The sequence below is a fragment of the Manacus vitellinus genome, unplaced genomic scaffold, assembly GCF_001715985.3.
Source record: "Manacus vitellinus isolate BGI_N305 unplaced genomic scaffold, ASM171598v3 scaffold_16_pilon, whole genome shotgun sequence".
NCBI classification, from domain to species: domain Eukaryota; kingdom Metazoa; phylum Chordata; class Aves; order Passeriformes; family Pipridae; genus Manacus; species Manacus vitellinus.
The window spans coordinates 8632294-8644623 of NW_021939189.1; the positions used below are offsets into that span (position 1 = coordinate 8632294).

Sequence of the window (12330 nt, forward strand, 5' to 3'; positions counted from 1 at the left end):
TATCAAAACCACTAATGCAGCCCAGTCCTTTTCTGTGGGAAAGGACTTGTGAAGGTCCAACAAGAATGGATTTGATTTTTGTCTTCTGACATTCTGGCTATTGTACCATGTGGGGTTATTTCACACTAAGTTACCTCCTGCAGAATATCAGAACTACCTGGTAATTTCCATCAGTACCGATCTTTGAGGGAAAACTGCATTTTCAATCAAATGTACTTTCTTTGAAATGATGAATCATTTACTTGGAAAATGATCAGAGGTTTCAAGTGGAGTTCCATCCCTTTGGAGATTTTTCTCTTCAAAATGACATCACAAAATCTCACAGGAGTCTGGTTTAAGTGCTGCATCCCTCTGCTTCCCTCTGCCCCAGGACTGTGGCTGGAGGATGTTTACCAGGAAAACTGTCATGCAGCCCCTTTCCTGCTGGAAGGGAAAAGCATGTTATGGAAAGGATAGGCCAGGCAGAAACCTTTACCCTGAGAACAGAATGAAAGTGTAAGGCATCTGCAGTTTGCACAGGACATTACAAGGGCAGCTTGAACCTAGTGGTTTTGGGTTTGTATTGATCCCTTTTGGTGAAAAGTAGGCATTTTTAGTGGGAATAGAAATATTTTTTCCAAAAAGCTGTATTCTTGAGGCTGTATAAATCACATGTCTTCCTTCCTTCTGCTCTCCCCATAAACCAGATAATGTTTTGATGCTGAACTACTATTATACATTAAGTCACTACTGGTGGAGAACATATATTTTGGGACTGGGCAGAAGTGTCTGGCTTTCTAAATTCACTCTTCTTGCTCACAGCTTGGCTGCTCACCTGAGTCTGTCTGTCAACCAGCACTGTCAGAGGGGAAAGACTCCTCACCTTGTCAGAGCTGCACATAACACCCATGCTCATCCGAGTCGCAGGTGGGTTGGGTGCCAGGAGGCATTTGGTGTTCCATGGCATAGGTTACTGGAATTGCATTCCAGTGGACTTGGCAGTGCAGAGACTTATTGGTGCTAAACAGATCTGGATGCTGGAATAGGGCTATTTCCAAGGCAGTTATCTCCAGGTTAATTTATTATGGCTGTAACATATCACTGTTCTAGATCAGGCACGTTGGGACCAGCAAGAGACAGTCCCCAAACATAAAAGGAGCTATTTGCATGTGTTCACCCAGACTGGTTCCTCTTGAGAAAGTCCAGCTTCCAAGTATTGCCATGGACATGCTATGTCCTCCTGCTCCCTCCTGTCTCCCAGTACTTGTGGTCTTCCATCTCTGTAATAGCTGCATAACTTGTCCTGCTTAATTTTCATTTCCTTCAACTTCTCATCTCTCTGATACCCAGTGGTATGGCCAGGCTTGGAGTGGGACGTGGAAGTGTCTGACAGGTTGGTCCATGCTGGAGGAGGCTCTGCCTGCTCATCCTACCATTTATCTTAGCCCTAGGGGATGTGCTGTGGAGGTGAGCACAATGGTTTTGCAGTCAGTTTTTCTCAGTCTTGCTTGTGAAATCCATCAGTGCTACTGAAATTAACTTTCACTCCAGCTACAGACTGGTTGACTGGATGTTTTGCTCTTGTTTACTAGCACGGCTGTTGTTGACAGCATTGTGTGTGTGGAAAATAGAGATCAGTAGAAACAGTTATAAAGTTTCACACTTGAATGATCAAGCTTTCTATGAATAGCTGAATTGTAGAAAATTACTTTTTTCCAGCTTGACAACAGTGAGCTTTAGAATTGTATTTTTTTTTTTTTAATTTCTTCAGATTTGTTGAAAATGTAATTTGGTCTAAACAAAGCCAAAAGATGAAGAAGGACAATCCCTGGTTCAAACCATTAGGCAGTTTAGCAGTGCTGAGCGTATGTTCTGCTATAAATCCCCCAGTTTTTCACTGCAATCTCTTCCCCTCTAACTCTTCTGAGAATAGATGGGTGACACAGGCAGGCTCACCCAGGGATGGAGCTGGGCTGGCTTGTGGTGGTCATGTAATTCAGTACCAAAAATTACTCTGTGGACTTGGCTCCTTGTGGATTGCAGAGTGCCAGGACCAGGAAGCAGTTGTGTCTCCTCAGAAGGGTTGACATCACCTAGTTTTGATGCCCTGGTCCCCTTGGCTTGCATTTGTCTGACCATTCTTGCAGTCAGGAGATTCTGCAGCCTGGGTCAGGGATATGGCCTGGGTATCAATAACTTTGGTACCTCAGTGAAGAATCCATCCTGAGCATCTGGCCTTTGCTGTTCGCTTTGTTTTCCAGTGCTCTTTTCAAGAAGGATTGCCACAGAAGAGAGGATATGTTCCATTTTTATGACCTTATGTACACAAGCAGGCAGATGTTGTCATCCTCTTTAGTGTACCAGCTCTGTTACAGACTCTCTGTAATGCTTGTGCTCATCAGTGTGCCTAAATTTTGCAATCAGTCTTCCCTGTGCAAGATACTTTAAAAGAAATGGTTTATTTTTTTTTTCCAGACCTGACAATCTTGGCACTGTCACTTTAAATATCAAGTAATAATGTACCACATACATTGCAGAGAGCTGGTTCCTATGCTGGTTAATCATGTTCCAACTCATCTCAAACCATAGGATATATAAAAAAAACACTTTTTTTTCTTCTGTACTCCTTTCCCAAAACAACATATGTACAAGGGAGGGGAAGGAAGGGGAATGATGTGATTTCATGTATGCAAGCCGATCCCTACCTTCCAGACCTGGGTAGGAAGCCTGTCACATCCCAGCATAGCAGCATTGTGGAGATAAAATCCTCACTGTAGTCATATTTTAAAAGTTTTTGTTAGTCAGTGGGGCTTTAACGGCGTTCAGGCTCCGCTCAGGTTCACCTCCACCCAGACCTGGAAGCAGTTCTCACCGGTGTGCTCTGAAAACAGAGGATAATAATTGACAATTGCTCATCACGCAGGATGTGGGCGTGACGGGTTCGTTAAGCAGTTGGGAATTGCTCCAGCGACAGCCTGAGGCAATCGGATAGTCATACACGGGATGGATTTGTTTGTCAGACATTCCCTAGGACAACATTCGTGATAAAGAGTGATGTTCAAGCCCGAAGTCATATCAATATTTCTTCTCAAGCAAGCAGAAATAACCTATTTTTAATTCATAGTGAAAAATCGCCCAGGTTTGAATTGATACCGCTCGAGAGTCTGCATAATTAGTTAGGGATTGGATTTTTTAACCTATTTCTTTCAAAAATGGCAGGAATTTAAGGGGAAAATTCAGTTGTTTAAACAAAACTACTTGATTAATCTGAACTGATACACCAAGACTTAAAAACATACAAAATAAATTCAATCAGAAAAACTCTTAAAACTTGCTGGATGACAAACCTGGGTTTTTTCCATATTGGTGTGGAAAGGAGTTCTAAGATGTAGGATGGGAACTCTGAGAAGAACAAGCCACAAATGACCCAAATCCCTTGTGAGGGGACTCAGCTGAACAGAGTGCTGCTCGGGCAAGGGAGTAGAGGTGAATGACCAGGAAGGAAGGTGAAGTGCTGCTTCAGGTCTATGTTATGTGTGTTTGTCAAAAGAAGTCACCTTCAATTTGAAGTTCAAATCTATAAAGGAATAGCCTGGGCACTTAATCATACTCTAATATTCTTAACAATCTAGTTTCGATTAAAAACTCACTGCCTCTGAGCACAGGAGTCAAATGCTGTAGATAGATATAGATAGATGAGCTTCTTGCTATATCCAGAGAGCAATAATATGACCGTTAGCTTAGTCTAAAAACTAATTGTCCTTTCATACTTACAATTCTCTCAGCAGAAAATCAATACTTCATTTCAGTAACTCTGTCTTCCTGTGAGCATGAATTCTCCTGTGTACCTGTAGTACACAGGCAGGTTTAATCTTTGTTTTTAACCCACTGTTTGGTGTTTTGTTTCGGTTGTTGGTTTTTTTTTTTCCTTGCTCTACATATTGATTTTAAATCTTTATGCTCAGCTTAATTTATGCAAACTCCTTTATTGAATCTAGCCCTCTCAGTTATGATCAAGAGAAAAATAATCTCCCTTCCACAAACTTGCTTTTAGCCAGTTGTAAATCACTGGATGTCAGTATTCCCTCAGAAGACTGAAGACATCATTTACAAGTGCCCAAAAAGTTCAAAATTAATAAATACATAAATCAGTCAGGAGAAAGTTTTAAAAATTACTGTTGCACAGCAACGTGTTTCCTTCTTACACAGCCCCATGGCAAGAATAATATTAATCTTTATTGAGAAAAAATGCAGCATACACTTAAAATAACTGTGGACTGCTTATAATTTGAGAGCATCCTGAATCAAATAATCGTTTCTCTCGCACTTAAGGAGTATGTAGAATTACTTGTTAACAAAAGATAAAAAAAGAGATGGTTGTGCTTGGCAGCAAGTCGCCGTGTAGAGCTATTGAGTGAACTGATGGACAGTTGGGATCTGGAGTGAAAAGCGCCTCCAGTCTCCTAAAGCTCAACTTGTGTGGATAGTCCTTGAATAAACTTTGCTGAAGTGAGAGCCTGAGAACATCTAGGAATCTTTCTCAGAGACTGGAAGTGGTAGAAAAGTGGAGTAAGGATCTGTGATGGACCTTATGAGTTGGTGATTGTTGGACCCAATAGTGGGAAGTGCTTGCAATTAAGTAACATATATTAATTAAAAAAGGGCAGGTAAGCGAGGAAGGGGTTGTGATGATGTCTTTGTATTGGTTCCTTTGCGATCCATAGGGGAGCAGGAGAAGAAAGGCCATCCAATGTTCCCTCAGACCCCAGCTCAGGGGTTTTGCTACATCTCCGTGCTGTCCTTGGCTGGCCAGGATCTGAGCAATGGGCGAGCCAATAGCCCAGTTCATCCCTTGAGGAAGGAGCCCTGTGTCTCCTGTGTGTGCTGCAGGGACATTTCTTAAGTTCCCTGTATGTTTGTGCTGTGGTGTGAGAGCTGCAGGGATTTTGTAAGGTGGTTCAACCAACCCATCCTCCTTGCGGCACTGGCTTCCCCCAGGGGCTGTGGGGGAACGTTGTTTCATCCTTTAATAGATAATGTCAGGAAAACACAAAGTAATACCCATGGTATGCAAAGTTTAGATGAACTTGAAAGGGAACATCTGTCTGCAGCAGGACCACCCTTCATTCAATGCTTGTTTTGATAAGGGGGTAGAAGCTGCTTTCCTTATCACTGCTGTGACTCAGTGTGTGCATCCCCTTTCATCATGGAGAGTGACAAAAGTAAAGGAGTCTTAGAGAAACAAATGGATTTGGCTTTTAAGCCATGGCTTGTGAGCTCTGAATAGATATGATATAAACTCATTTTAATGGAGTATCTGCTTTTTAAACTCTCTGCTGTTTAAATCCTCTGAAAGGAGAGAAACATGCCTGTTGGTCCTATCAGTTATTTTATAAATTAAACCATGGCTGTTAGCCAGGAGAACTTTCAGCAAAGCAATGGAAAAATTTTTCACTGCAGCAAAGCTGACAGGGAGGAAAAAAGAAAAACATTTTTCCCACTACAGCTCTGAAAATTTAATTATTTTACTTTATAAAAACAAAAGGTAGATCAGCAACTCCTTTTTATGTTAATATATCTACCTTCTGGTGGTGATGTCCAGTGTTCTCTGACTTGCATGATACTTCTCAGAAACACATCTTTTGCCCCCTCATCTTTAAAAACTATATATACCTGGATCAGATTGAGGCTGTATGAACATTTTGACGTTTCAGGAAAAGTATTGTGGATGAAATCTCACCAAAATAACTAGGTTACACCTGTCAAACTGCCACAAATGTTGGCATGAAGAAATCACATAGTACTGTTTCATTTCCAAATCACTTTTTAACATTAAAAGTTAAATTCTCACTAATGAAGAAAGCTCCTAGTCAAGAAGGTGTTAAATTAGTAAGTCTGAGGCAAAACAGAAAAAAAAAAGTGACAAGTAGTTTTGCTATTGTAATAGGTGTAGATTTTGTGTATGCAAGTACTCATCAATCCATACTGATAACTAACTCATACACTTTTTTGAATACAAATTTTACTCAGATCTTCAGAAATTCATGGTGAGAGGGATTTGATCAATTAAACATAAGCAAAAATAAAGCTCAAAGTCCAGAGTGTGTTTTGACCCCTAGGTTTTCACACAGGGCTCCCATAGAAGGCACTGCTCATGTCTGTTCCTTTTCTGAACTGGTTTAAACTGAAGAGGAGGGTGAGGATGGATGTTTGTAACTTGTGCTCACGCTTGTAACTTACTGTGCCACTGCTCTGATTCTTTGTGGCGATCCCGTTGGAGGTGTGATGCCAGCTGAACATCCTATCTTAAACTGAAAAAAATCTTGCAAAGGAGTCTTAAAGACTGAATTAATAAGCTCTGAGGTATAGTAGGAGTATGGACTTGACTGCAAAGCAGGACATGGTGTTAAACACTGTCAGCATCTGTTGCCAGGTCACTGGGCAAAAATTGACCCACAGAAGGAACAGCCCCAGAGGCCAGAAATATTGTTGGGTAAGGATGAGAAACCCTTAGAAAACATTAGTAAAAACAGCCCTACTTAAACAGATTTCTCTCCTCACTGGTATGAGGAATTGGAAGAAAAAATAATTGAAGATCTGAAAAGAGTTAAGGGGCCCAGGTGATCTGAGTGAGTTTGGATTAGGGCTGTTTCAGGGAGCAGTGCTTTGTGCTGTGTGAGACACCCAGAGAAGCTCACTGCTGCTTCCCTCTCCAGCTGGAAAGCCAGAACTGTTGCAGCATGTTAGCTAATTTTGGTTCTAATTTGCCAACAAGGGAAGTAGAAATATCATTACTAGTTATTCCCTGTTTTCTTTCCTCAAGAGAACAGTTTTTCTCTTGTTACTAAAAGAACTGGGAGAATGAAAATTGGCCTGTTTTCAGAGACACTGAGTGCCTCCAGCACCATCTGGAACTAGTGCAAGCAGCCAAACAGCTCAACATCACAGAAAATCTTCCCATTTTCAGACCCCTCACCCCCATCCTCACAGCTCTGCACGTGAATACAGCACAAAAGCTTCTTTCTGATGAAGATCCAGTTGGCACCCACATAAACTATATTTTCCACTGTCTCCCAGCAGGGATGGATTGCATTTTCCTTCAGAGGGAGGCCAGATGATTTTTATTACAAATGAACCAAAACCTTGAGTCAGGACATGCATTACATTTTCCATGACAGCGCTGGCTGGAGTGAAGGATCCTGATAAGAATTTAAGGATAATTGAACTCTAGTCTATATCTCTGTAGGTAGGTAACAAATATAGCAGCCTCCAAATTTGGTGTGTCACTGAGCGAGGCCGGGGGAAAGGATAAATGGCCCATTGCTCAGACGAGTGAGGATCAGTCAGGATCCCGAGTCTGAGTCCCAGCTGTTCACTGTCTCTGCCTCTTGTCCTTCCCAGGACGTGTGGGCAATATCTGTTGTAGTAAATCAAATGTGTCCAAGACTACTTTTTGGCATCAAGACTGGCTGGTAAAGAGCAGTACACGCAAATGGGGACAAACTTTTTGTCAGGGTCTGTTGTGATAAGACAAAGGGTAATGGTTTTAAACTTCTGATTTAAAAGAAACCAGGGATTATTTGGATTAGACATAAGGAAGAAAATTTTTACAATGAAGGTGGTGAAACACTGGCACAAGTGAAACACCACAGAGAGGTGGTGGATGCCCCATCCCTGGAAACATTCAAAATCAGGTTGATGGGGCTCTGAGGAATTTGATTTAGTTAAAGTCCCGACTCACTGCAGGGGGGTTGGAACTAGATGACCTTTAAAGTCCCTTCCAACCCAAACTGTTCTGTGATTCTACGAAATACTGTTAAGCTTGACCTCTGTGACAGGTTGTTATGTTATAATTTGGTTATATGGAGGGATGGCAAATTAAACTTGCAAACTCTGAGTATCTTTTAGTTGCAGAATGTATTTATGAGAAGTGCCAGATGGATGGGTGTAAAATGCAGTTTATGTTTAATCAAAGGCAGAGAACAGTCAAAAATTATCTCTGAGAATGGTGAAGCAACAGACCACTTTCTAACTGGGATTTAGTGGCACGAGGTGGGGAGAATACTGGTTTAATGACCACCAGCACAGCCTGACATTGAAGACTGTCCAAGAAGTGAAAAACCACCCAATGACTCTTACCCTGGTTGTCATTCCTGTTTCTGGGTCATGTTCCCTGGATCACCTTTAGGTGAAATCCTCAAGCACTCGTGCCCTGGGGGCTGCTGCAGGCCAGGTTATAATGTAGCATCCCTGCACCAGCTATGATTGGTGCTAGTGATGGCTTTGGCTGTAGCTTTTTCTGTGCTTGGGATTTTGGGGGTGATGAATGCCTTTTCATTCCCTCCTTCCCCCAAAACCCAGTCTGTATTAATGATAGTACCAAGTAGAACCACGACCTGAGTGTTACCTATGTTTTTACGTGGTTTTTTTTTTTTCTGATCATGCTCTAACTACGTGTGCAGCCTTTTCATCACATCAAGAAAGGTCCTTTCCTCAGCTGGAAGCTCATTGACTTTTCTATAAAACTTGTAGTCAGAGACACTCTTTAATTAAGACTGTACTGAAAAGAGCTTTGATTCCAGACATGTACTACAGCCTGATGTTGTTTTCTCTGTCACTGCAGCAGATTGTTGGAAGTGTAGTCCTTGATTAAAAAGATTGTGTGCAATTACATTCCATCTCCACATCTTCAGCTGGATCAGTAGCCTGTCAGTGGGCCATTGGAAATCAGACTGCCAGAACCTTTGTACATGTTCAATTTACAAAAGACTGTTTTTGGCACAGCACCCAACAGTCCCAGACAGCCAATACCTTATTAATGCACCATTAGCCACAAGGAACATTTTTAAGTGAACCTAATGTACAGGGAGCGACGAGGGCTTACCTGGACTGACTCAGCAGTTTGGAAGGTCTTTTCTCCCTTGCAGAGATCACACTGACTTCTTCACCCCCTTGTAGCCACTCTTATTATTTTGGTTTCTGGTGGACTGGGTTCACTGGGGTTTGAAAGCAGGTCAGTATGCTGAGGAATAGATACCTGATATTGGGGAGTTCTCTTTAGAATAACTGAAATGGTCAAAGGGATGATTAGTTGTTTTGTAAGTGTTTGAAGAGGATGGGACTCTTGAGTTTGGAAAAAAGGTGGCTTTTTGAGTTGGATGAGTTATGGATGACAGGTCCATAGACCCTGAAAGCACTAAACAGAGGTCTTTCCTCTGATACAGCAGTTGTGGATGTCAGAGGATGGGCTGCCAGAAGTGGCCAGGCTTACACAGTGCTCCCAGAGAGCATCTCCTCTTGGCAGTGCTGAGCTGGACAGACCACTGGTCTGACCCAGCAACAGATTTCTTAGGTTCTTATTTCTTGGATTGCTACTGCTACCTCCTGGTAACTCCCCTTAAGAAAAGAGAAGATATTTAAGGTCTGCTCCAATTTCAGCTTCAATCTCTATTTGTATCTGTAAGTAATATAGCTCTAATACTTTTAAAACCAGGCACTGATCTTTGCTTCTAGTTTGACTCTGTCTCTTTATTATCAAATATATTTATATTCAGTACAGTAATGAGATTCCTCAAAGGCTTTTTCATGCATGAAAGGAAACTAAACTCAAACAGCTCAGTCCTATGAATAATAAGGAGAGATGTGTTCCATTGGGTCTCTGCTTGTCCCCTGACTTGTATTCCTTTATTGTCACAGGCTCGTTTTATGTCCATGCTCTTGGAGGTTTAGTTAATTGCAAATGCAGGCAATGGAGAGTTGTCTTGCAGCACTCTTGACTTTGGGCCAGAAGCAAGTACACCTCTAAGAGATAAAAATTACATCCCCAAATCTGTGTATGCTGAAAAAGAGAGAATTACCTTTGAGCCCCATCTCTCCAGACATGTAACTCAGTACAGATCATCCAGCCAATGATCTATAAAACTATGCAGGGAGCAAGATACGATGATACCATCAGGATTAACTAAATTTTTCTACCTCCTTTGGTGTACATCTGAGTTAAGATTTGTATTAGGATAGGAACTAAAGGACTGCAGTCATACCTCAACACAGAACTAGCCTTTTCTAAGGCAAATTTTCATATATGCACAAATGCAGACATGAATTTTATTTTTTTTTTTTATTAAGTATTCTTTCTTTCCCCTTGAACTGTTTTCTCTGCAAGGTCTTCTTGATGATCCTAGTGCTGAGCCTCATGGTACAGAGTGACTCCAGATCTCCCACAGGTTCAATGTGCTGCAGCTGAGCCTGGAGCATCTGGAAGGACAGGACACTCAGCTCAAAAGCAGACCTTGCTTTTCTGTTGCTCAGCTGCAGTTCTGCCTGGTGCTGTTCCATCATTGCTGTGCTCAGAAGCTGCTCCTGCTTGTGTGCCAGCAACAGTCAGACTGCTTAAAACAGGGTTTTGATGGAGGAGAGGGATAATGAAGAGGCAGAAAGAGATTTGTAATTCCATTGTGGTTCAGCATAGGCCTTCTTTTAGAAGGCAAAAAAGGGCAACTGGTTTTCATTAGTTCTGCAGTGTTTCTGATCCACAGAAATAACAAAAACTCTGATTTTCTCCCCTGTTATTGGTTGCAGTGGTGGGGGGGGGAAATGGTTCCCTCTAAAAAAACCCAGCATCTTTCTTTTGGGTTGGAATCTCTGTGTAGCTACAACCTGGGATGCAGTGATATGCAAGATGCTCAGGTTTTGTGCAGTGGGAGCTAACAAATGTCACAGGGATTCTCTATGACAGGACAAGGCAAGGAGTCATGTTTTGCTTCAAGTTGGCTATTTAGAGCAGGATTGTTCAAGTCACTTGTAACGGAAGCACAGACCTCAATTTTAGATGAGTTGAAGAGTCAACATTTCCAAAGGAAAGCAAATAAAATCATGTGACCTATTATTCTGAATAAGGTGAAACTAAGCATTATCTAAGAGTAATATATTAAGAAAAGATACAAGGAAGCTCCTTTACTAGCAGAAACCTCCACACTGCCACTGTAATTCAAGTCTGTGCCTGACAGTGCTGTGCCTTCTCTTTGTCTGCTCTGCAAACTGAAGTTTGCAAATGGAGATTTCATCAAGATCTCTATCCATGTACAGTGACTGCACCCGCAGCTCTGAGGGTGGGGGTCAGATATGGAAAGTAGCCTGAGACTGCTATAAAATTTAGTTCTTGTAAATATGCCAAGCCTCAGAGTAGGAAAGACGTGTAATTGCTGGTGGCTAATGAAGATGGAGTGCAGGAAGGAGGCTGGAGAGCCTGCTCACAAACAGCCTGATGCATGTCATGTTACCAAGGTCAGCAACCTGTGGTGATACCCAGAGTGAATAATTGGGCTTGTGTGGCAGATCTGCCTAAGGCACCCTTCCTGGGTTGAATGAACATTGCAACTGCAAACCATTGGAAAGCAGTGAGATGTACAGCACCAAGCTAGAAAATAGCACTTTATTGGCATGCTAAAATATGGTCTGCACATGGCTGGGTACCTCTCTTTGGATGACTTTTCTCTAGCAGAGAATAATGGCTGGCTTGTATTGACTTGACTGCGAGCACCCTTGAACTAAATTAGTTTTGTAAATGTGGGATTGGCAGTGGGTGGGTTGACTACTAGAGAAATTCTTTTAATAATAAAATGCCTCATAAAAATTGCATTGACTGCAACCAGGCAGACTGTGGGCAGCTAGAATTTTCTGATTGCTTCACCTTAACCCAGTGTTTTGGGGCTAACCAAAACACAAATGTCATCATCTCTGTGGCAAATGTCCCCCATGAGCAGGAAAATCGAGGGCAGCTTTATTATTCACATGGACATCTGGTGGGTCAGGGCTGAGAAGAGGGAGATCCAGTGTGATACTCAGAGTGAGTAAGGTTTGTGCTTCCAAGACATCTATATGAAATCAGTGGGCTGTATAGGCTGGCAGCCTACACTTGGCATTTCCCATATTGTGCAGTGATATGACAAGCACAAACTTTAACCCTCCTCCCCCTCAGCTTTTTTTATCCCACACACTGACTCACTTCTGACTATGCAGTGAGAAAGACAGCAGAGTTTGTGCATTGCTGGGTGGGTCCCTATGTCTGAAGGCATCACCTCAAAGTCTTCCAAGGCCTCCATAAAATCAGGTCTGAGAGATAAGCAGTCTCAGGAAATCCTGCTGAACTTTCTCTCTGAGGAAAACCTTACTGCCAGAAAGGATGCTCTGATGAGAACACTGCATTCCCAAGCCAAATTGCCCTTGGTATCACCTCCCCTTCTCTGCCAGCTAATAAAACCCTAATTTTCTCAAAGGGAAGTCCAAGCAGAGTTTTGACTTTGAAAAATAAGTGCCAGCAATTACCTGATGTTTGATATGGCCATTTCTATT

At 42.1% G+C, this 12330-nt stretch overlaps 1 protein-coding gene across 1 annotated transcript in view; it reads right to left on the reverse strand.

The window, feature by feature from the left end:
* CTXND1 (cortexin domain containing 1) overlaps nucleotides 1–12330 on the reverse strand; it is a 34656-nt gene that overhangs the window by 5204 nt on the left and 17122 nt on the right. The window contains exon 2 of the mRNA XM_025894837.1: nucleotides 2685–2860. The gene's annotated coding sequence lies outside the window, so the exon portion shown is untranslated. The remainder of the gene's footprint in view (nucleotides 1–2684; nucleotides 2861–12330) is intronic.